This window comes from Nannospalax galili, unplaced genomic scaffold, assembly GCF_000622305.1.
Source record: "Nannospalax galili isolate Female #2095 unplaced genomic scaffold, S.galili_v1.0 scaffold139, whole genome shotgun sequence".
NCBI lineage: Eukaryota > Metazoa > Chordata > Mammalia > Rodentia > Spalacidae > Nannospalax > Nannospalax galili.
In genome coordinates, this window is record NW_008345884.1 from 2,437,090 (window position 1) to 2,460,079 (window position 22,990).

At 43.5% G+C, this 22,990-nt stretch overlaps 1 pseudogene; it reads right to left on the bottom strand.

Annotated features, from left to right (window-relative positions):
• Positions 1 to 304: 304 nt before the first annotated feature.
• Positions 305 to 4,398, bottom strand: LOC103741363 (annotated as a pseudogene).
• Positions 4,399 to 22,990: the final 18,592 nt, after the last annotated feature.

Genomic DNA, 22,990 nt, shown 5'->3' on the forward strand with positions numbered 1-22,990 from the left:
GCTGTTTCTTATTTTTAGAAAATATTTTATTTATTATTTTTACTTTTTGTGTATGAGTGTATTGCCTGCATGTATACAAATGCACCCATGTTGTGCAATGCCTGCAGGGGTCAGAAGAGATGTTGGATCCTCTGGAACTGGAGTTATGGATGGTTGTTAGCTGCCATGTGGGTGCTGTGAATCAAACCCAGGTCCTCTGTAAGAGCAGCCAGTGCTCTAACTACTGAGCCATCTCTCCAGTCTCATGTGCTCTTTTTAAAAACCCAGTGAGTCTACTTAATGGTGCCTGTATGTGTTATCCACTTCAGCATTCAAAGCTCTGTTCTGTCAGTCCAACCGCATCACAAATATTTTTCCCCGCGTTGTTTGATTTTAAACATATAGCAGTAGAAAGATGACAACTTTCCCTTCTTCACCCTGATGTCCAGAGAACAATCAAGAACGTTGTTTATTTTCCTGGTGTGTATCATACAAACATACATGTGGTAATGGAAATGTGAGTCTTGAAACTTGAATCTGTGAATCCATAAACTTTAAAGTCACAGGTGACTAATAAATGTAATTCTGGTGGCCCTACTAGCTAAGATTTGGCACATCATTTCATGAACATCATCAGGATGGTCATCTGACTTCACCTCCAGAGAACCAAGGAATTGGACAACAAATAATCAATGAGCAGAATCTGTAGTTTCTGATTCCCTACTTCCTCCAGATTCTCCAAATGGACCTGTATGCTGTCCTCCTTGACCAGAGATGCTTTTTCCTGGCCAGGCTGATCTTCACACACAAGAGAAATCATGTCAAACTATATTGGAATATCTAGGGCAACAAGAAAATCTAGAGAGAAGGTAGCTAAATTTGTGGACTGTGACCCTAAGGACCCTAACTGCTGGTTTGAGCTGTTGATGACAAGATAGTCCCGCTGGACACAGGCTCTCATGTTTCCTTCCCTCAGCTGGAAAAATGGAAGAGGAGTGACAGCTTCCAGACCAGACTGATTTACTCCTGCAGCAGTTTCGTCTGGATTTTCACTTAAGTACCATTTATTTAGATATGTTGTTTATTGTACAAATCCACTCTTCATGATCTTTTTTTACTTTCTGCTTGCAAAACTGAAAACCTTTTTCTCACAAAAAGGAAAATAATCTTCATGCTCTTTGTGTGACTAAATGTAGAGCATGTAAAATTTTAACTCGCTAAGCATTGTCTTTGCATGGCATCTGTCCATAGGTTCATGAGCATATATATGTACATATGTGTACACACACACAAATATACACAGAGCAATTTTGTGAGCTTTTTCATGTTGCTACCTCCCCTCAGGAATCCATTCCCACATTAGCCAAAATGTCAACACTGCTGAAGATTTCAAAGGAGCGATCAAGGAGAAGTTCTTACATACTCCACAGTAGAAACAGTCCCACCCCACTCCATCATTTCTAAGCGGTACTGCTCCGTAGCTGAATATTTAGTGTCTCCAGAATCTGTCTTATTGTGATGGTATGTCTAGAGTCTTCTGTCTGCTGTCCTCCACTGCCCACCAGAGGCTTCCCCACCGAGGCAGCTGAGTGGACCAGCTCACAGCACAGATTTAGGCAGCAGAGAGATGACAGACTGCGGGTTCCATAGTCTTTTTCTTTATGTGGATGAGTAATGAGACTCAGAGGTCACAAGTCTAAGGGCACAGCTCAATGTGTGGTCATGCCTGGGAGAGTCACAAAGGCTTTGCAGCAACTACTGCCTCTGTGACATGTGGGAGTCTGGACCAACCCCAGTTGTACGTGTTCTGTGGTTTCCCATATTGGGCTTAGGTGGACCCATTCTGACTCCTCCCTTTTCCTACCTTGTTGCCTCTTGAAAATATATGCTCATGAGCCCACACCACAGGAGACTTTTGTCTTGGACAGAGTTGCTCCCACCAGCTGCAGGACGGAGCAGTTATTCAAGTGTTTTGTTCAGGAGGGCCAAGCTGCTTGATATTTAAGAAGAAATGGTGAAGACTGTCACTCCCTCCTCTCTTCTGCTTTCAGCAGCTGCTCTGGGTCTTGATGAAGGCTCTCAGGCTAGTTCTAAGATGATCTAAAAATGATTTATGGAGGAAACTCACTTTCTAGGAGAAAACTGAAGATGACAAGCTAAGTGTGACTAGAGATAAGAAAGTCCTTCCTGGTTTGCCCAGCTTATAAATTTGGGCCATAGGTGCCTTTCAGAACACACAGAACTGTAAAAAGAAGCAAACTGATTCTGGGAGAGAAAATTCTAAGAAAGTAGCACAAGTGGCTAATATCAGAAATTAATAAAGCAAACAATCCCCCTCCCCCCAAGAGCTTGGCATGGTAGTACATGCTTATAATCTCAGTACTTGGGAGGTGAGGCAGGAGGATCACCAGGAATTCAAAGCCAGCTGACCCTGTCTCAAAAGAAAGAAAGGAAACAATGTAGCTTATAATGAAACTCCTTACTTTGAACAATTACTATACACTAGTAAAGAAAGATAGCATGTAGTTTGAATGCACAGAGAGGCTCAGACAAAAGGGAAGTCCTAGCCTGGGATTATTTGTAGCAGCAGTTTCTCGACATGGGAAGTTCTGAGCAATGAGGACAATCTCACACACACTTCACATGTCAGTCAACTGGGCAAATCTGTTTTTATAATGGGTTAACATGAAAAGAGTTAATGGTTAATGTAAAACTGTGCTTCAATATAAAAGACTTAAGATTTGGTGATTTGACACGAGACAAATCACTCCATTCCATATTAGTTTTTCGCAGTAAAAAGTGCTGGCTCCTGAGAAAATCTGGTCTCTCTAAGGTTTATTGTCATAGACTCATCCTTCTCACACTGCCCTTTGCCTCACTGGGTCCACGAAGGCTATATAGACCAGCTCTACATATGTCCCTTTCCATGTCCATGTCTTTCCTTCAGGGGTTAACTTAGCTGGCATTGCAAGGCCTTTTGCATACTATAGGCCCTGTAATATGCCTCAGAATCTTAAACTTAAAGAGGATCAGGCATTGTGTCAGGCTAGCAGGAGGTATTTCAGGTGGTGGGATCACTGATCACAGTCTGTCCAACATGCCCTACTCAATGGTGGTCAGGCTACACAGCCCAACAAAGCCTCAAGGGGGCTGATGAAAAAGCCTGTCTTCTTCAACATGAGTTTTGAATTTATAATGAAGTGCTGCTTTCTCCCTCAAAGTGGAAAGGTTCGGATAATAGCTTTCTGTTCTAAGGACAATTAACTTTCATAAGCATTAGGAGCTGGAAGGCAAACTGCAGCAGAAAGTAGAGTATTTTCCCCACAGTTGGCCTTGGAGCCAACATCTGAGATGTCTAGAGCTTAGCATGCATTTTTGCACATGCGACAACGCAGGACCAAGAGATGTCAAGATGTGAATGTGTTGGCCATTGGAAACAACAGATTCCAAACAGCTGCCTTACTAGTGATTCCTTCGGAGGACTCCTTTGTGCCAGCTACTCATCTCTGTCAACCCGTCCTGCTGGTTCTGCAGCACAGATGTGATGCAAAGACAGCATGCCACTGGATTTCATTTCTAAAAGTGGAAAATACACAATTCACCATGGGATGCTTTAGAATATGAATACCCTAGTCCCTGTGAGCACCCGTAGCTTCCTGTAGCAGTGGAGTGTGCTCAGAGCAGTGGAGAGTTCAAGCATCTTGCCCCTAGCTGTGTGACCCTCAGGCCTGATTGGCTATTTGGAGCTGAGTTGAGGGCAACGGGTGTGGCCCTTGGCTTTTAGGCTGAAGTGCTTGATTTAGTGCATTTATTCATGGATGCTCGGTCATTGAGGGGTCTGTTCAGGCCATTTTCACTCACAAGCCAGATTTATTTAGTAGAATGATTCATGGATGCTCGGTCATTGAGGGGTCTGTTCAGGCCATTTTCACTCACAAGCCAGATTTATTTAGTAGAATGATTTACTGGCCTGGGAGCCATTGGAGGGCAGAACGTGGAGCTCATTTTGTGTTTGCTGCCCAGCACTGGAGAAGGCATATAATAGATACTTCTTTCAAAAAGCAGTTTAAAGGGCTGGAGCGATGGCTCAGGGGTTAGGATCACTGGTTGTTCTTGCAGAGGACGTGGGTTGGGTTCCCAGCACCCACATGGCAGCTAACAACTGTTTGTAACTCTAGTTCCAGGGGATCCCTTGCCCTCTTCTGACCTCCAAGGGCAATGCATAACACAGGTGCACATACGCACATGCAGGCAACACACTCATACTCATAAAATAAAAGAAAAAAACAAGTTAACATCTTTGAGGTAAAATGATGAAGAGTTACCTGCACACATTGGAATGTTCACTTAATGACTTTTGGTACATGTTTATGTCCAAGAAACCACCACCACAGTCAAGGGAGTGAACATACCTGCCATCCCCAAGTATTCTTAGGAATCTGTGCCAGCCTTGGCACTTCCTCCATTTGCTTCCAGACAGCAATTATTGTACTTTGGGGGGCATTCTCCTTTTTAATTAATAAATTAAAATATTTTGTGAACATCATACATATCATACATGATGCATAGTTTTGCACCATTTCCAGTCCTCCCAGTCCCCTTCCAACTCCTCCCATATCCCACCCACTCTCTCAGTTTACTGTCTTTCCTGGATTATTGTTACATATACAAGCATACATTTATACACACACACACACACACACACACGCACGCACGCACGCATGCACACAAATACACTGAGTCCATTCAGTGGTGCTCCTGTATACCTGTGTTCAGGGATGCCCATTTGGGATTAGATTACCTCTCAGGAATCTAGTCCCTGGATAAAATTGATTCTTCTTCTCTCAGCATCCATTAATTGCCTGCAGCTCTTCATCTTGAGGTGAGAACCCTTGAAATTTCCCCTGTCCATCTTGGTATGTCAACTGGTTTTGTTATTATATGCAGATCTTGTCAAGCTGCCATACTATGGCAATTTCATTGCATAGATTCCTTTTCATGGTTAGAAAGCCTTAACTAGAAACAGGTGTCTTGCCCCTCTGGCTCTTACATTCTTTCTGCCCCCTTTTCTGTGATGTTCCCTGAGCCTTAGGTGTAGAGGTTGGATTGTAGATGTGTCACTTAGGGCTGTGCACTTCACAGTACTTTATTCTCTGTGTCTGATCAGTTGTAGAACTTGCTAATAGTCTCTGCCTGTTGTAAAAGGAAGCCTGTTCCACTCCTAACAATACAGGTTAGCTTGCATTTTCTAGAATTTTATATCAACAGTCACACAATACATACTCTAGTTTTTGATCTATCTGTTTTCATTGAACATAATTATCTTGAGACTCATTGGTGTATCATTAAAAATCTTAATTCTTTTTAATGCTGAATAATATTCCATTGTATGCATAATAGGTATTTAATGTGTGTTCACGGGCTTGAAAAAAAATTCTTAAAGATGTAATGGGGGTGTGTGAGACAGGGATGGCATTCTATCCCAAGTTGGTAAGTTCGTTCAGGAGCCAGAATGGAACCAAGAGGTGAGTCAGCATGGGGGATATCGTCTTTGTCACCCAATATCTGTTCTGTCTCTTTTCTTAGCTGAGTTTTGGCTGGACACAGAACTTTCTGGAATAAATATTCTATTTGCCAGCCTTCTGTGATGTTATGAGTGGCCATACTGTGGGTGACATAATACAAGCAGAGGGCTGTGTGAAATTTTTCAGATGTACTTGATGGAAGGAGGATTTGCTCCTCTTCTTGTCCCTGCTCCTTGTTGTCTGAAATTCAGCCATAATGACTGGTGCTCTAGTAGACATTTTGAACCGGAAATGATGTTGATAATAGGAACTACTCATGGCAGAAAATAATGAAGAACAGGACTACAGTCTCTGATACTGTAGAGCACCATGCCAGACCTGAACTAATGGCTTCCAGACTTGATGACTGTGGGAGAAAAATAACTTCCTCCTGTTTAATTTCATCCCCTTGAAATTCCTTTTCATTAGTGTCCTTTTGTTTCTTTCAGCAGAACAGTTCTAAAGGTACAGTGAAGACAGAGCAACTTAGAGCAAGAAGGAGTGCCATGTTGCTGAGAGACACTTGCATCAAGCCCAGGTGCCCAGCTCTGCTTCAGGGGGAGGTCTGATAGAAACCTGATATCAGCCTGTGGAATTTCTTTTCATGAATTCTGACAAATCATTCTTTTCTTGATGATTTTGATTTTTAAAAATCAAGATGTGGGTACCATATGACACCTTGATGCATGCATGCATTGTGTAATGGTCAAGCCAGGCTAACCGTATCTAGCTCTTCAAATGCTTACTACTTCTTTAGTGTGAAAATATTTGACATCCTTTCTTCTAGCCTTCGGAAACATAGTTTTTGGAAACACAGCTTTGCCAGTTTCTGTGGTCATCCTGCTGCCTTGCATGGGAAGGTCTTACTTCTGTGCGGCTCTTCTGCCACCAATTGGTAAGCCTCTCTTTGATACTCCTGCTCTTTGATTCTCCCCAGGCCCTACCACTCACCATTCTACTCTCAATATCTGTGTGACCAACTTCTCTAGAGTGCACACATGAGTGAGATCAGGTGGCACTTGTTTTTCTGTACCTGGAGTATGCCATTTATCCTAATGATCCAGTTCCAACCATATAGCCACAAATGACAAGATCTCTTTATTTTTTAAATTTGTTTTTATTAAATTTTGTTGTATTTCATACAGAATATCTCAAACAATCTGAATCATCTTTATAGCCCCCGTCCCCACAAGCACCCTCCCACAGCCCCCCCCATTGGAATCCATATACTCTGTCCTGGGTGTTAAGGTCCACTGTGTCAAGTCAGTGTCCCCAGACATTCTCCGGTGCAAGTCCATCCACTTGGGGTTTAGTCAGATCCCTCTCATCTATCTAGACAAGATCTCTTTTTAATGTCCAAATAGTATTCTACACTATAGAATGCTAAATGCTCCAAACATACACCATATTTGCTTTACTCATTCAGTGGTTGATAGAAACTTAGGTTGCTTCCTTTTCTTGGCTACCATCAGACAAACCATTCCTAACAGTTCTTTTTTCAAGCATGCAGCTTCATCTTGTCTGTTTATACCCATCATTCACATTTTAGGTTTCTTAAAGTCATAATGTATTTGACATGTATTTTTATTCAGTTTGGTGGCTTTGTGATAGGATATGGGATTGTCCTGACATCGTTAACAAAGCATGCAAGTCACAGTTGCAGGATATGTTTGAAAGTGCTTTCTCTACACACCCAGCCTTGGTTATGGTATGCGTATTCTTGTGATGCTTAATTCTCAGTGGTAGAGTGGCTCGTCATTCTCTCATTCTTTTTTTTGAAACATTTTAAACAGTAAAGAGTATGTACACAGATCTCATTTTTCTGGCAAACACATTGTGGTGGAGCAGGAGTTGTTGGCTTTATTTATTTATTGATTCGGGGTAGAACCCTTTTCTCCAGAGGCATCGTTTGCAGAACCATTGTATACAACATTTATCAGAACTTCCTTGGTTGACATGGAAGTGTGTGATGGAGGCAGACTGGATCCTTACTAAGCAGCCTCTCTTCTTGTTTTCTCCACAACCTAAAGGGCACTGAGATACACTCACAAAGCCACAGGCCTTGTGAAGGCAGGAGGAACCAGACACAGAACATGTTGAAGATCACAAAGGCAGCAGAGTCCTGTCTTTAGACCTGCCAACACCGTGACCATGGCCACACAGCAAGGCTGTACATTCTGCTCACAGATGGCCTCCAAGATTCACACTCAGAGCTCTGTGCACTTTCTTAGTCCAGTTCTGGTTTACTTTGGCATCTGGTTTCCCAGTCACAGGGGAACAGAAAGGCTTAGCTGACACAGACGGTGTCAAACACAGTCATACATGGCTGCTAGCAGCCAGATCAACAAGAGACTAAGGACAGTCATGAGGCAAACACAGGCACCGAGGCCACCTTTGGAGGCCACTTAAGGCAAACATCACCTCCCTATATGCCAAAGGCTCATACTTTGTGTATTTATATAAATTTATTTAATATATTTATATATTGTAATATATCCATATATAGTGTTTGCACATGCATATCTGTGTATAGATGTATATTTACAAGCGTTTAATGAGTGTTTCTAGTTAAATATAGTATATTTATATATATACACACAAGCTTAACTTATGTTTTATAGTTTATATTTTTATTAGCACAGCTACTGAATTTGACATTTTCATACATGTATATGGTATACTTTGATCATCATTTTCACCCCATTTCTCTTTTGCCCCCTCCCACTGATTCTAGTCTAAAGTAGTCCCCTTTCTATATTTGCATCTCAAATATATATATTATTGGATTCTCGATTCTGTATTAGAGGAGATATCCAGTGCTTGACTTTCTGAGTCTAGCTTATTTCGCTTAGTATGATGACTTACAGCTTTGTCCATGTTCCTGAAATCACATCATTTCATTCTTCTGTATGACTGAGCAAAACTCCCTTGCCTCTATATACATTATACATTCATGTATTTAACATTTCACTTTATTTTAAAAGATTTTAATTCTATGGTGTGTGTATGTGTATGATGTGTGTGCAGGGGTAGGGAGCACTCACATGTCACAGGATGCATATGGAGGAGCCAGTTTTGTCCTTTCACCTTCATGTGGGTTCTGGGGATCAAACTCATGTTGTTAGGCTTGCACTGCATGGTGAGTGCATACCCACTCAGTCATCTCAGCAGCCCTAACATTTTATTTTATAATAAAATGATAATACTAAAATCATTTCTATGTGCCACATCCCATCTAAGCACTTAACATTGCTAAATGTATTTGGCCTTTAATGACTATTGTATGAACTAGGAGTAATAATTGTCCACAGAGGCACAGAAGTTCAGTCCTGTAGCTAAAATTCCTCCTGGGAAGCACAGAGACGTTCAGTGCCCTCCTCTCTTAGACAAACAGAGGTCCAATTTTGCCAAACTGTGGTCTGGGAAACAGTAAGTTTGTTGGGCTTCCTTACACAGCAATGGGTGAGGGTTTACTTATAGGAGTGTGGGTGCTTCCCTCCTAAGGCTTCACTGGAAACTCTCCATCCAGGCATGGATTGTAACTTCCCCACGACCACACAAAATGGTGAGAGACCCTTCCCATGGTTTCCTCAGTTTATATACCCTTAGCCCTTGTACACTTAAGTCTGACTGGTTGGTTGGAAGGTGTGGCTGACTCTCCTGGTCCCTCCTTTCTTGGGGAGTATAACAGTCAACAAGCCGGACTGTAATGATGCTAGGCAGGCAGGTGCAACCCAGCTTGGAAAGACGGCATCTGTCCATGGAGGACAGTCCTATGCAAGAAGTCCTTTGCCCAATATCACACAATAAGCATGTGTTGAGGCTGGAGGTGAAACTCAGGAATTCTGGCATCAGGGCCCATGCTCTTGAATTTTGTATCATAGGAGAAGTCTTCATATTTAAGTAGTAAACATTCAAGCATATTGCAGCTAGCAAAAAAATTCTGTTGTCTGGGAAAGTCACTTATCCAGTGTGTGGAAAACTCTCTTGTCCTCCAGTGATCCTGGGAAATGAAAGAACAAGTTGAACTGAGTCTGGAGTTCAGGTCTCCTATTATTGAATCTCCTCTGGTCTCCCCTCTGCCACACCAGAGGGGAGCTTGCCAGGAGAGCCATCAAGACAGATGACTCCAGCAACTTTCACCAGATGATACCTGGCTATTGACAATGAAAGGGAAACACTCAAACAGAACTTCTTGCAGGACAAATGCATTTTTGGTTGTAGTACTGTCATCTTCCTGGTGGTCAAGAGGTATTTTAGAGTGGACATGAAGCCACCTTACTTCTTACGGGCATGTTTTACCCAACCCTATGTTTACAGATTGTGGCAGGAGAGTCAGGAAGTTTGAGTGTCAGACATTAACTTTACTTCTCTTGCACACAAATGCCAGTCTGGGCACATGACTCCCCAGGAAACCAGGAGCTACCACGGTATCTGCTGCTGTTGTACCTGTGGGCATGGGCTCATTTCTACCTTTCTGGGATGAAAGATTCCTTCAGGAATGGAAGGGCCTTCTCCTGATGAATGAGCCAGGAGTGCACTTTCCCACAGGGCTAGAGTGTTCATTTTTTACACATCCCTCCTCCCCGGTGCTATTTTATTGTACCTGTGCAATGAGTCACACACATACACCTGGTCTACCAAACAGGCTTTGGGGGAACTATTTATTTCTTTGCTTTTAAAAGAAGGCAAAAATTAAACAGCACTTAGGAATACTCAGTACATTGCTGACATCTTAGTGAAATAAAGTTTGTGGTAACTTGTTAATCCTACCATACTATTTCAAGCCAACCCTATTCAATCCACCTACTCCCTCCCCTATGTGTCCCTGCCTGGTAACTCCTAGTCCTCTTACAAAGCTCACTTTTGTGCTATTTATGAACATCAAACCTAAGTCTATTATAGAACACAGCTCATGGGATAGTGATTGGTTACAGGTTCACTGCCTTTGTTTGCCTGTGTTTTTTGAAAGTAGGATTTATAAGAAAAGCATTACTGTACTCTTGCACAAAGAAGGTGTGGTATGCAGAATTCTAAGACAGCTCTTAGAATTCTTAATGCTTGTACTGTACATACCCTTGGAGGTAGATGGGGCCAAGGAATATGAGGGCTACTACTCTGTTGATCAGGTTATATTATGTGGCTAAGGACAAGAGACTTTGCAGATAAAATTAAGGTCTCAGATTGGTTGGTGTGGAGTTAATCTAAAGTGAGGTTATGCTGGGTGGGCTTGTCTTAATCAGGTTAAAGTCATTTAAAAAGGTTTTGGGCTCTTCCTGAAGGAGGAAAAGTGGCTCTTGCTGGCTTTGAAGATGCAAGCAGCCTTATTTTAACAGAGCCTATGGAGGGAATCGTGTGGTGGGGTCCTGAAGAAGAACGGTTCCCAGGAAGAAAACATGAAGCCCAGCTATTCAGATAGGAGGAATGAATTCTGCCAACACCCTGAATGAGCTTATGAGCTTCCAGGTGGGAACACAGCCAACCAGTACCTTAAATCTAACCTTATTAGCGCCAAACAGTGGACCCAGTTCAGTTGTGCCTGTGCTCCTGATATGGGCAGACTGGATGGTAAAATATACCACACATGAGTTGTTTTAAGCCACCAAAGTTGTGGATTTTTACCACATAGTGATACAAAACTAATATAGTCTGCATTTTGTAAGTGCTTGATGAGATTAATCAAGGAAGTGGAATAGTTAAAGTGAATCTTGTTTAACATTCTGGCCTATTTTAAGAATGCAGACATGGTAGTGGATCGCCATCTTCCTTTTAGTTTTTTTATCCATCCAATCAGCTTCTCACACTTCCCTGGCTTCTGGCTGTCTGGAACTAGGAAGTGAGATTCTCTTCAGCCATCATTCAGCATTCTTGGGAGATAAAATGGATAAAGATTGATGTTGAAATGAGACCACCATCATTTTTCAGTCTGCTTACCATGTACAGAGCTCAGGGTGATTAGAAAATGGAAAACACATGTGAATGTCTCGGCTCCCCCTTTAGTTAAATCACATTTACATAGATCAGCTTTCCCAAGGGACATTAAGTTAGCTGAACTTAAGCAATTAGAAAAAATAAAACAAAACTAGACCCTTTTGCTAAAGCCAAAAAAACATGGATGAGTTAAACCATATCAGATGTAATTGTTTGTTTTGAGAAGTGTTTGGTTTGGGGTGTGTATGTGTATGAGTGTGTGTGTGTGTGTGTGTGTGTGTGTGTGTGTATGTGTGTGTGTGTGTGTGTGTGTGTGTGTGTGTTTTAGGAAGATAGAAAAGCAGGCCTTGCAAGTTCTTAAGCTGCCATGGGAAATAGAATCCATGGGATTTAGTTTCACCGAAGCCATCGATACTGGGGATCACCAATGACCCAGGTCAGGGTCTTGCTATGCACTCTCCATTACATGCTTGAACCACCTTAGGAACTGTGGCAGACAGAGGGACTGTGAACATGACTGAAAACAAAACTGAACCCAACCCTGGGCTTGGTGTTCCACGACCTTGGAATGCCACTCTAGAGGCCCCTCCTTGCAGCTCTGCCATGCTCTGAATGCCCTGCCACTGCCAACCTTTACAATTTCATTTGCCCTAGGCTAAACACAGCTTCCTGTTTCTAAGAAAAGAGACAGAAAGCCTTCTGAAAGCCTCACAGACAGTCTCAGAGGTTTCATGGGTACCAAACTACTTTTAACAAACAACAATTTGATGAGTTAAGTGTAAATAGATCAGAGACATATGGATCACATTTTTGGGGGAAATACACATGGGCTGGGGATGTAAAGAGGGGTGTTGTGAGGGTGGGGTGGGGAAGGGAATGCTTGGAAAAATGTGGTTTGGGTCTTGCCAATTGCAAAATGTTTGAAACAAATAATCTGAGATGTTTTGCCCAACCTAGAGTGTGGCTGGATGGGCCCTTTCCTTCTATTTACGTGTCATTTTCAGACTTGGCTCACATACCGATGCTGGTTTGGGTCTTGGGTAGAAAAATATACAACTATTTTGAAAGGTCGTTACATGTGACTCTGGGAGGCCTTTGAGCATGAAGGCTGGGATGGCCTCAGAGAAGAGGTGAGCATTTGGAAACCTCTTTCTGCCTCTAGGCCAAGGTGCACCTTAGCCTCTATGGTGTATTCCACCTGGAGAGGCTTCAAATCTAGGCTGTGCTAGTGCCACTCTAGTGCCAGGCTACTGCCAGACTGAGGAAGTCCTTTAGGCTCAGTCTCCTTGTCTGAATGGGGACAGTGCCACTTATATCAGCCTCCCTGGGAACTGGGGTGCTAGAGGGGCATGGCCTCTCAAGGCTTATTCCTGGGATCCACTTCCCAGTTCTACACTTGTATGAACCGGGGCAGCTTTTTAGCCTCTCTATGCTTCTTCATCTCTGCGATAGGGTGTATTAGCATTGCACTGCTGTAACAAATACTTGAGATAACTTCAAAGAGTGATGTGTTGGCTCCCAGTTTCAGAGGTTCCAGTCCATGTTCAGTTGACCCTGGAGCTTTGGCCCTGTGGCAAGGCTGCCCATCACTGCAGCAAGTGCACAGAACAGCAACTTGCTGACCTCATGGCAGCAGGGAAGCAAAGAGAAAGAGGATGGACTGAAGTCCAAGTACTCCTTCAAGCTCATGTGCCTTGCTGGCCTGGAACTCACTATGTAGACCAGGCTGGCCTTGAACTTACAGGGCTCCGCCTGCCTCTGCCTCCAAAGAGCTTGGATTAAAGGCATGTGCCACCATGCCTGGCTTTGCCCCTTAACTTCTATGAGGCCTCATCTCCTAAAGGATTCACCATCTCCCAATAGCACCACAAGCTGGAGATTGAGCTTTCCACACATGAGCCTTTGGGGATGTTTAAGAACCTAGCTATAATATGGGGGGCGGATGGAACTATCATGTAGGGTTTGAAAATCAAGTGTTTAAGAACTTAGTCCAGGGGCTAGAGAGATGGCTTAGCAATTAAGAGCTTGTGTTGCTCTTGCATAGGATTCAAGTTCAGTTCCCAGCACCCATGTCAGACAGCTCATAGCCATCTGTAACTGTCGCTCTGTGGGATCCCATACCTCTGGCCTTCTCTGGCACCTGCACTCACATGCATATAACACTCTCCCACATATACACATATTTAAAAAAGAAAACAGTGCAGTGCCCAGCATACAGTGAGTATTCAGCAAATACTAACAACTGCTGCTGTTGTGGGCCAGGCATGGTGGTGCACGCCTTTAATGTCAGCACTCCAGAAGCAGAGGCAGGTGGATCTCTGTGGGTTCCAGGCTGGCTTGGTCTACATAGTACATTTTAGGCCAGCCAGTGCTACATAGTGAGACCATGTCTCAAACAAACAAAAAATTTCTGCTGTTGTTTTCAAATTCTCTTGTTCCACTAATGTCTTTGGACATTGTAGAAAATGAAGAATTTCATCTTCAATGCTGGGGTCAAGATCAGTCTTTTACCCAAACTGTAACAATCTTCTCCAGCTTGTTCTCTTTCTTTTATAGCTTCATCTTGGAGATTTTTACTTTATCTCCAAAATAACACTCCCAGGTAGAGCCTTTGGTCAAAAACTAGATACGTTGTTCTCCATCGGAGGAAAGAATTTCTCATTCACTTTACTGCCATCTAGTATCCAAAGACACTTAGTTTGAGTCCGACTAATCAAAGGAGAGTGTGAGGGAATTCCAGAGGCTCAGCCAGGAGGAAATCACCATCTTTCCTCATTTTAGGGAGAACTGAGAAACACTGAAAATAGTAATAGTGGTTTTGAGGGTGTGACTTGGGCCCTGGTGAGTTTTAAAACTCTTCAGAGGCTTTTCATGTACAGCCAGACATGTGAACCTTCTAGCCCAGGCAGTCAGCAGCACCTCAGGTGCTATGGGGGTCATTTCTGACCCTCACCCATTTTTAATTCATGGACCTTTAGACCCTGACTTCTGCCTCTGCCCTATGGGTGAGGTTTTCTCTGGGGATCTGCAGAAGCAAAATCACTTCCTCCTTGAACTCCAGGTAGGCTTTGTGTCAGAACTGCCACCCCCCTCAGCTTAGAGGGATCTTCTGGAATTCATTCCTTTTCTGTCCCCTAACGCCTTCTAGTATGCTGTCTCTAGCCATCTCCCAATCAGCCAGCCCAGCTTTGCTTCTGTCTTTTCGTTTTATTGACTGCCGAATCTTGATCTCTCTTTTGCTGTGACAGTTTCCAAAGCCATGTAGTGTCATGAAAGGGTTCGGAATTTGAAGTTGGGTATGCGTTTAAATCTCTCCTTGGCTGCTAACAACTCACTCCTCATTTGTAAAATGGGAACGATCTCATGGATATGGTTGGGAGGATTGAAGGAGGGGAGGGAGTAAAGGAGATGGCCGAATGGGGGCAGTTGGCATGGTGATGACTGCGATGATGGTGGCAACAGCAGTGCTGATGGTATGGTGACCATATAGTGAACTAATGGTCATTGGTAACAAGTGGTAGCAGTGGTGGTGTGGTGGTAATGATGGTGACAGTGGTGGCAGTATTGATGGTGATAATGGAGGTAACATGATGGTGGTGTGGCACTGATGGTGGTGAAGTGTTGATAGTGGTGGTTGTGACTATGATGATGCTAATGGTGTGGTAGTGGTATTAGGGATGGTAGTGGTGACAATGACCATGGTGGCAGTAGTGACGATAGTAATGGGGATAATATGGTGGTGATGGGGTGTTGATAGTGGTGATTATTGGTGATTGTGATGGCAAATGATGGCTATAAGTGGTGGTATGGTAGTGAGGATGACTGTGGTGGAGGTTCTGATGGTGGTAATGGGAATAATTATGATGGTGGTGTGGTGGTGATGGTGGTCGTTATGTTGGTGCTGGTGACAGTGATGGCATTAATGGTGATGGTGTTAGGGACGGTGGTGGTAATGGTGACCATGGTGGTGGTAGTGACGGTGTTAATGGGGATGATTTATTATGGTGGTGATAGGAGTGGGACGTTGATGGTGGCGATTGTGGTACTGGTGACTGTGGTGGCATTAATGGTGATGGTGTGTGTTAGGGATGGTGGTGGTAGTGATGGTAGTAATGGGGATAATGTGATAGTGTGGTGGTGATAGGGAGTAGATGGCAGTGGTGCTGATGATTGTGGTGGCATTAATGGTGGTGGTATTAGGGATGGTGGTGGTAGGTTGGTTGTGGCACTAGTGGTGGTGAATGTGGTATGATGGTAAAAGTTCCATCTAGAAAGCAGAAAGCTAAAGAAGCATCTTCTTTTATTTTTTAGAAAATATTTTATTTAGTATATATTTCTTGTATATGAGTGTATTACCTGTATGCGTGTACGTATACCCATGTCATGCAATGCCCATGGAGGTCAAAAGAGGTCATTGGATCCCCTGGAGCTGGAGTTATAGACCATTGTTAGCCACCATGTGGGTGCTGGGAATTGAACCCTGGTCCTTTGCAAGAGCAGCCAATGCTCTTAACCACTGAGCAATCTTTCCAGCCCCACATAATTATTTTTAAGAGAAACCATGTGGGAAGCAAGGACAGAAGGATCTTTGCTAGTATTTGCTGAGGTTTTGGGAGTGCTGGCTCTATCAGCATTTGATCAGAAGAGCAAAGCTACTCTGTACATGGATACAGGATTCAGTATAACAGATTTACTCTGTGTGAGAAACAGTGGGAAAGTCCAGGCAAGTCACCTGCCTCTGTGTCAGGTATCAGACCTGCAGTTTCTACAGGTTGTCAGAGTCTGTGAAGTAGGAGAGCAAGGCCAAGCTAGTTTCTGCTCCTGTACTCACCGTCTCTCACCTTGCTAACAAAGGCGCTCTGCTGGATAGAGCTCAGGGCCTGTACTGCAGAGCTGTGTGTGCACCTAGCCCAGAATGCAGTCTTGCTTTAGGAGACCCATTGTAGCTAGAAATGCTGTGACCCAGCTACTGCCTGTACTTGTGTAATCTGAGATAATTACTGAGCAGCCATAGTTGCTGGGTGTCCTCATCAGACGGCCTGACTTTGGAGGCTGCTGTTTTACTTTTGCTCTTCAAATCTCTTACAGACGTCTGTCTTCTTGCCAGACTTAATTGAGAGCCATGCAAGGAGAAAACTCTGGGAAATGTAGTTCTAGCTTAGTTCTGAGATTCAGATCAAGTTACCATGGTGGGATGTTCACATAGATTAGATAGCTTAAATGCTGACGGTCTAGAGTGGCTGGTACACTAGAGCTTCACTAGAGTGGGTATGTTCACCTCGAGCATCTCAAGCTTGGAGGGCAAGAGTAGCTATAGCCAAGCTGAGGGGCATGTCAAAGAACTGGCCAATGAACTCTACACTATCAGATCAAATAGGCTAGGCTGTTAATCTCATTCCCGTAGGCTCTAACCACCAAGAGAGAACATCTTGTACCTATTCTTGATGATGAAATCCATGGTAAGGCTGAAAACATCTGGCCCTCTTGAGGATCCTAGTGTTTGCTATAGATTGTTCTACTCTGGGGTGGTTTGTTATATAGCATTATGGCATTATGTAGCAGTTTCTGATACAGCTCACAAATAAGTTTTATCTATAATTAGATCTTTTGGATTTAAAAAAGTTTGAAAAGCTCTGGCTTGCTTGTTTTCCTACTCAAGCCAATTAAATTATCCAATTGTTCTTTCTCTGTGTGCTTGAGGGTGAAGGAAGAGAAAGACTTTGAAAAACAATGATATCTTGTAGAATGAAAAAAAGAAAGTAAAGGGAAAAGGAATTTCCAGAGAGCTGGAATGAGAGAGAGAGGCACAGCCAGAATATGCTTTGTTTTTCCTTTGAATCCCCAAGCATGAATTTCTTCGCTGAGATTACTTTGCATGGTTGCATTATTTTGTCCACTTTGTATTCCGGGTTTTCTACAATCTCTGAAATTCCAGGAAGAAGGTGAAAGAATAACATTGCACATAGCTTTGGCTTGTGCTATGTTTATCTCATGATGGACCATTCACTTGGGCTTAACCTCACATTGACCTTTCTGATTCCAGACAAGGCAGCAAAGGCTTTGCTCACAACTTAGCTGACCAGACATACCTTTTCTTCTCATTATTTGTGTCCATGGTCATGAATGATATGCTTGGGAATAATTTTTAGTAATTCCTGGACTACTTCACTGCTGACATGCGTGCATAGTGCACTTGGGGTCTTAAATAATTGGTACCCCATGTCAAAAGTGTGTATGTGTAAGGGAGGAAGGAGAGCTGAAGAAGGTCTTAGGCTCTTTTCAAGCCCCCCCTTGCTCCAGCTGTTTGCAGCACTATTTTATTTTCTTCTTAAAGTTCTGAGAACATCTTAACTATAAATATCACATCATTAACCAAATCTAACTACAGGGATTTTTGGCTATTCTTGTTCCAGTGACCTAACTAAAGAGTAGTTGTATCTTGTGGAAAGGCCCGAGTAACCACTTAGAGCAGATTTTGTTCTCTTTCTCAGAGTCTTTTCAGGATTTCTGAGGCCTTCACCAGGCAGTCTGGGCTTGTCTGTGGCAGGGAGAGGGGGTTGGGGTTATCTCTGCCATCAGCCTGTCCTCAGTTCCCTAGACTGATGGCATCTGTATTTGGGTATCAAGTGATTCACCCACTTGTTTGGACTGTTTTGAGCTCCCTTGAGGGCAGCAGGAGATACTTAATATTTTAGAGGCAGAGCTTGCCAGTGCCTGTGTCTAGGGACTTAACACTATTGATATTCAGGTGATCTGAGTCTGTGTTCCCCAGGACCATCTGGGCAGAATTGGACTCCGAGAGGCAAGTTAGTTATTTTAGTTGACTAATGAATGTCTAACAAACATAAGCCTACTGTATTTATTGCCAGGGCATTTTATAATAGAAACCCTTTTCTGGTAACTTCTGAAAAGACTCAAACATTATATGTCTACCTAGCCAACAAAAGGAGAAGATGAAATTAAAGGGGTTCAACTGAGTCAGTTGTTATTTTACATGATAATGAATTTAATATTGCAATTGAAAGGCAATGGGTATTGGACTAGACTTTAATACCCTCAAGTGTATATACTTCTTACAAGTGACACGCCTTAAAATAAAGGTACACAAATCCTTTATCTCTGTCTATAAATGGCATAGCCCTTAACAAAAGTAATGTGGTGGTCTGTGCTGGGAGTCACCAGCTTGTCCATATACTTGGACTTTATGTCATTTTAATAGTTAAGACTTCAGAGTCTGGACTGGGACAGACCTTGTTCAAATTGCTTTTCTGCCTTGAACAAGCTGTGTAATGTCGGGCAAGTGACTAAGTTCTGTTCCTTTATCTGTACAATGGAGATGGTTAGTACTTTTCTTGTAGAGATGTTATGAGAAATCAATGATGTAATGAGGTAAAGTGCTCAGCACAGAGCCTGGCACATAGTGTCTGCTCAGTATGTTATCAGTTACAGCCATTGCTGCTGCTGTTTTTAACACTTGATCTTAGCCAAAAGGCCTAAAAGAAAAGCTGCCGCTGCTTTTATTAATCTAATCCTAATAATCTATAGCAGGGAAATAAATAAAAAAATATATTATAAAGATGTTTGTTACCTCCTGTCAGTAGCATTAAGAAATCACAGCAGGGAGCTGGAGAGATGGCTCAGTGGTTAAGAGCACTGGCTGTTTTTGCAGAGGACCTAGGTTCAATTCCCAGCACCTACCTGGTAGCTAACAACTGTCTGTAACTCCAGTTCCAGGGGATCCAACACCCTCTTCTGACTTCTGTGGGCATTGCATGACACAGGTGCACCTACCTACATGCAAGGAATACACTCATACACATAAAATAAAAATAAAAAAAATTTAAAAAAGAAATTACAGTGAAGTATGTCATTTATTCATGTATCCATCCATTCAACAAATATTTACTGAGCTATTATTATGTGTCAGACATTATTTGTAAGACATCAGTGTCATGACTTGAATGTGAAATGGATGTCAGAGGACTACCTTCTGTGTTGGTTTTTGCCTTCTACTTTCATATAGGGTCTCTTGTTCTCACAATTGCATACTACAGGTTAGCTGGCCTTCAAGCTTTCAGGGATCCTCCTGTCCCTGCCTTCTATCTCACCACAGGAGCTCTGGGATTACAGATGCATGCTATTAGGCTTGGTGTTACCTGAGCTCTTGGGATTTGAACCCAGGTCCTCATGCTTGCAGAGCAAATGCTCTTACCCACTGGGCCATCTCCTCAGTCTCAGGTGGCCTTTCTTTAGCTTCCCCATGCGAACAATAGCAACTTGAAAAATGCTGATAGCTAGTATTTAATTTTAAGCTATTTGCTACTCAGTGTTCTGCCTAAAACTGAGTAAAACTGTGACCTGTAGAGCAGAGCTTTCATTCATTTGGGAAATACCACAGGGAAGGGGCAGTGTGCATGGATGCAGGCTGTGAGCAGCTGCATCCAGAAGATAATAAATGCAGGCAATCAGCTGATGACCAGACCTGGAGTGCCTGGAAGGGGAATTTATGTGTGGTGAGGTGGCCAGGAGAGTACAAGTCCCTCCCCTCCTTAGAAGTCTAAAGGGGACCTCTATACTTCCATGGGATAGGGGCTCAGGCTGCTAGGTTTGGGTATTTAAAGAAGGCTGCTTCCTAGAACATTCACATTGCCTAGGAGGATCTAAGAGCTCCTTGCCAGGACTTACCTTTCCCATGTCCACCTTCCTTGGGGCCTTGAGTTGTTTCATTGCCACCATTAGCCATAGTTTTTTAGTTACACACACTAGTCTTCCCAGAGACCTGCCTTTTAGGTACATAAGGTCCAGACTAGAAGACGGTTCGCCTTGCCATAGAGGTCTTAAGGTGATGTTTAGAACAGATCTTCTGACTGAGCTGGCAGGAGGCCAGGCAGATATGGGAGACCAGAGCAGTGAACAAGGATCAGGGAAGCAGAGCAGCTTGGAGCAACACTATGACCTGAGGCTGGGAATCGGGAAGAACTGTCTGGAATACTAGGCCTCTTGGGACAGCTAGGATTGCCTCTAGACCTTGACTCCTGCTCACTGGAGATCATGTGGCAACGGTTCTTACTTCAAAGTTTCTAGAACAGTAGCCCTAGATAGCTTTGGTGTCTCCAGGTATGTGCTGGAGGGACATGCCTATGTCTGGCCTAAGCAATTTGGTGGGGGATTACCTGTAGAGAATTTACTGCCAGTAATGCATTTAACTCAAACCAGCTGCTTTTTATTATCACTATGTACCAACAACTCTAAACTCTGTCAGTGACAAGCTCTCTCTCTTTGCTGGGTAGATATTTCAGGCTGTTTCTACCTCCTGGTCTGGCATGGGTATATGATGGAGAACAGCTGAAGTCGGGGCTCTTTCAAAAGGGAGTATATGAAGGGAGTAAACCCGAATTCCTCACACTGGTAAGTAACTAGCTTTCAGGACTGAACTTGAAACATGTGAGGCTGGCCAAGGGTGGAACAAGAAAATCCCCGGAAGCCAGCAGGTGAGCAGTGGTTAAGCGTTTCAGTGCCAAATGGGGTGACAGCTTGGTAAACAGGCAGCTCACATCCTGGGCGAGTGCTCAGGATTAGCATCTTCAGAGAGAAGACAGGAACTAATCTCAGCGGTAGTGGGGAGAGGGCTAAACTTCCATTGCGAAAGATCTGGAGAGAATTTTGAAGAAAAGGTAGAAAAGGTGCCCTTGGCCATCCCATACACCTTGGGGCATGTTGGATGGGAAGAAGCCCAGATTTTTCCTAAATCCACAAGAGTTTACATCAGCAATTCTCAGAATGTGGTCCCCAGACCGGGAGCATCACCTGGGAATGTGCCAGAGAAAGACACGTTTAGATCTCACTCTAGCTCTAGTGGGTGAGAAAGAAGGCTGGGGCCAGCACTGCATATTTCAGTGTATATAAGAACCCCTGATTCAGAGTGGATCTGGGCATTGGCACCCTCTGAGAGAGCAGCAGCTAGCATCCTCTCCTCAGCCATGTGCTAGGATCCGGGACCTGTGAGTCTGCAGAGGAATGATGTCTGTTGTAATAACTAGAGCAAAGTTGTGAATAATATTAGCTAACCACTTGGTCTGCAGACTGCTGTGAAGGATTCCGAGGAATGACAATTTAATCATCCTCTTCCAGCATTTCATTCTCCTTAAGTCTAGGAAACAATAGAATGTTGCAATCTAGTCCTTAATGTTTTGACAAGTTCTTCCAGTAGCCTAGCTTGAACCCCTTCTTCACATGCAGATCTTGAGACAATGCAGCCTTAGAAATGACATCTTTATTCACGAGGATGTAGATCCCAAAGTCCATACAAGGAAGAGGACATAGGAAGGAAAGAGCTGCCTAGAATTCACGTCTGATTAGCTGGGCCCAGATGCCTCTTAGTTTAGTGGGTACTCCTGGTTACCTGGAGAGGCCCTGGGACCTGGTGAAGGCCTGTGTCATCACACTCTGTTAGGAGGATGTATGATAGGGCATGAGGTACATCAATTTTGAGTCAGACTGGGCTCAGTTTGACTTTCTCATTTATCAACTCTGTGAACTTGGGCCCCTTCTTTACTGACCTTGATTCACCAAAATAGTGTTAGCTCACCCTTGGAGGTGAGGGTATGCTGTTGTAGTTCATCATGACTGGAAGACTGGGGCAGTGCCCAGGGGACATAGAGAGGTGACAGTTGTTGAGGGGCATGGTAGGCCTCCCTTGGTCAAACCCTTTGCCAGAGTTATTTTGTATTTGCCCAGTTTTGAATTTTATCCTGAGAGCCTTCTGATGTAGAGCTGCCCAGTGTTTCCCAAAGATGGAAGTGGTTCACCTGTGCATGTGAGTGTTTGAGATATGGGGCAGTTCAGCTCAGTTGTATTTCTAGGCTATTTTCAGTGGCCTCCCTGGCAGCATCCCAGAATTTGCAAATTAGTCACCATAAATGCCATTGCCCCTGCTGGAGGCCTAAGGACCCTGGGGGCAAATGCTGCCTGAGCTGAGCTTCCTGCTACCAACAGGGTTAGGGTGGGGTGGGGAGTCATGGCCAGGAAGGTTGAGTTTAACAGTAAAGTTCCAGACAGAGGCAGGTATGTGTAATCAAGGTTACAGGGTTTAAAGGCAGTTGGGAGAGGCCTCTTCCCTGGCCAAATTGACACTTATTCTTGAGAACTCACTAAGTGCCTTCTACGTGTCAGAGATGGGCCCATGAGGAAGGGGTTATCTTGTCCTTCACTCCTCATAGGCCAGAACTGTAAAACTGTCTGCATGCAAGAATGACCTGTAAAGAACTGACCTCAAGGGGGTGTGTGGAGTATCACTCTCAATGAGCTCCAGAGATCCACATCTTGATTACTGAGCCTATGAATATGTTATCTTTCATGGTGAAAAGCTTTTACAGATGGGATTAAGTTAAGGAGCTGGAGTTGCAAGACCATCCTGGATTATCATCTTGGGTGGCCCCAACTGAGTCACCAAAGATTCCTAAAAGTGGAAAGGGAGACAGAAGAGAATCACAGGGTCATATGACCTTAGAAAGAGT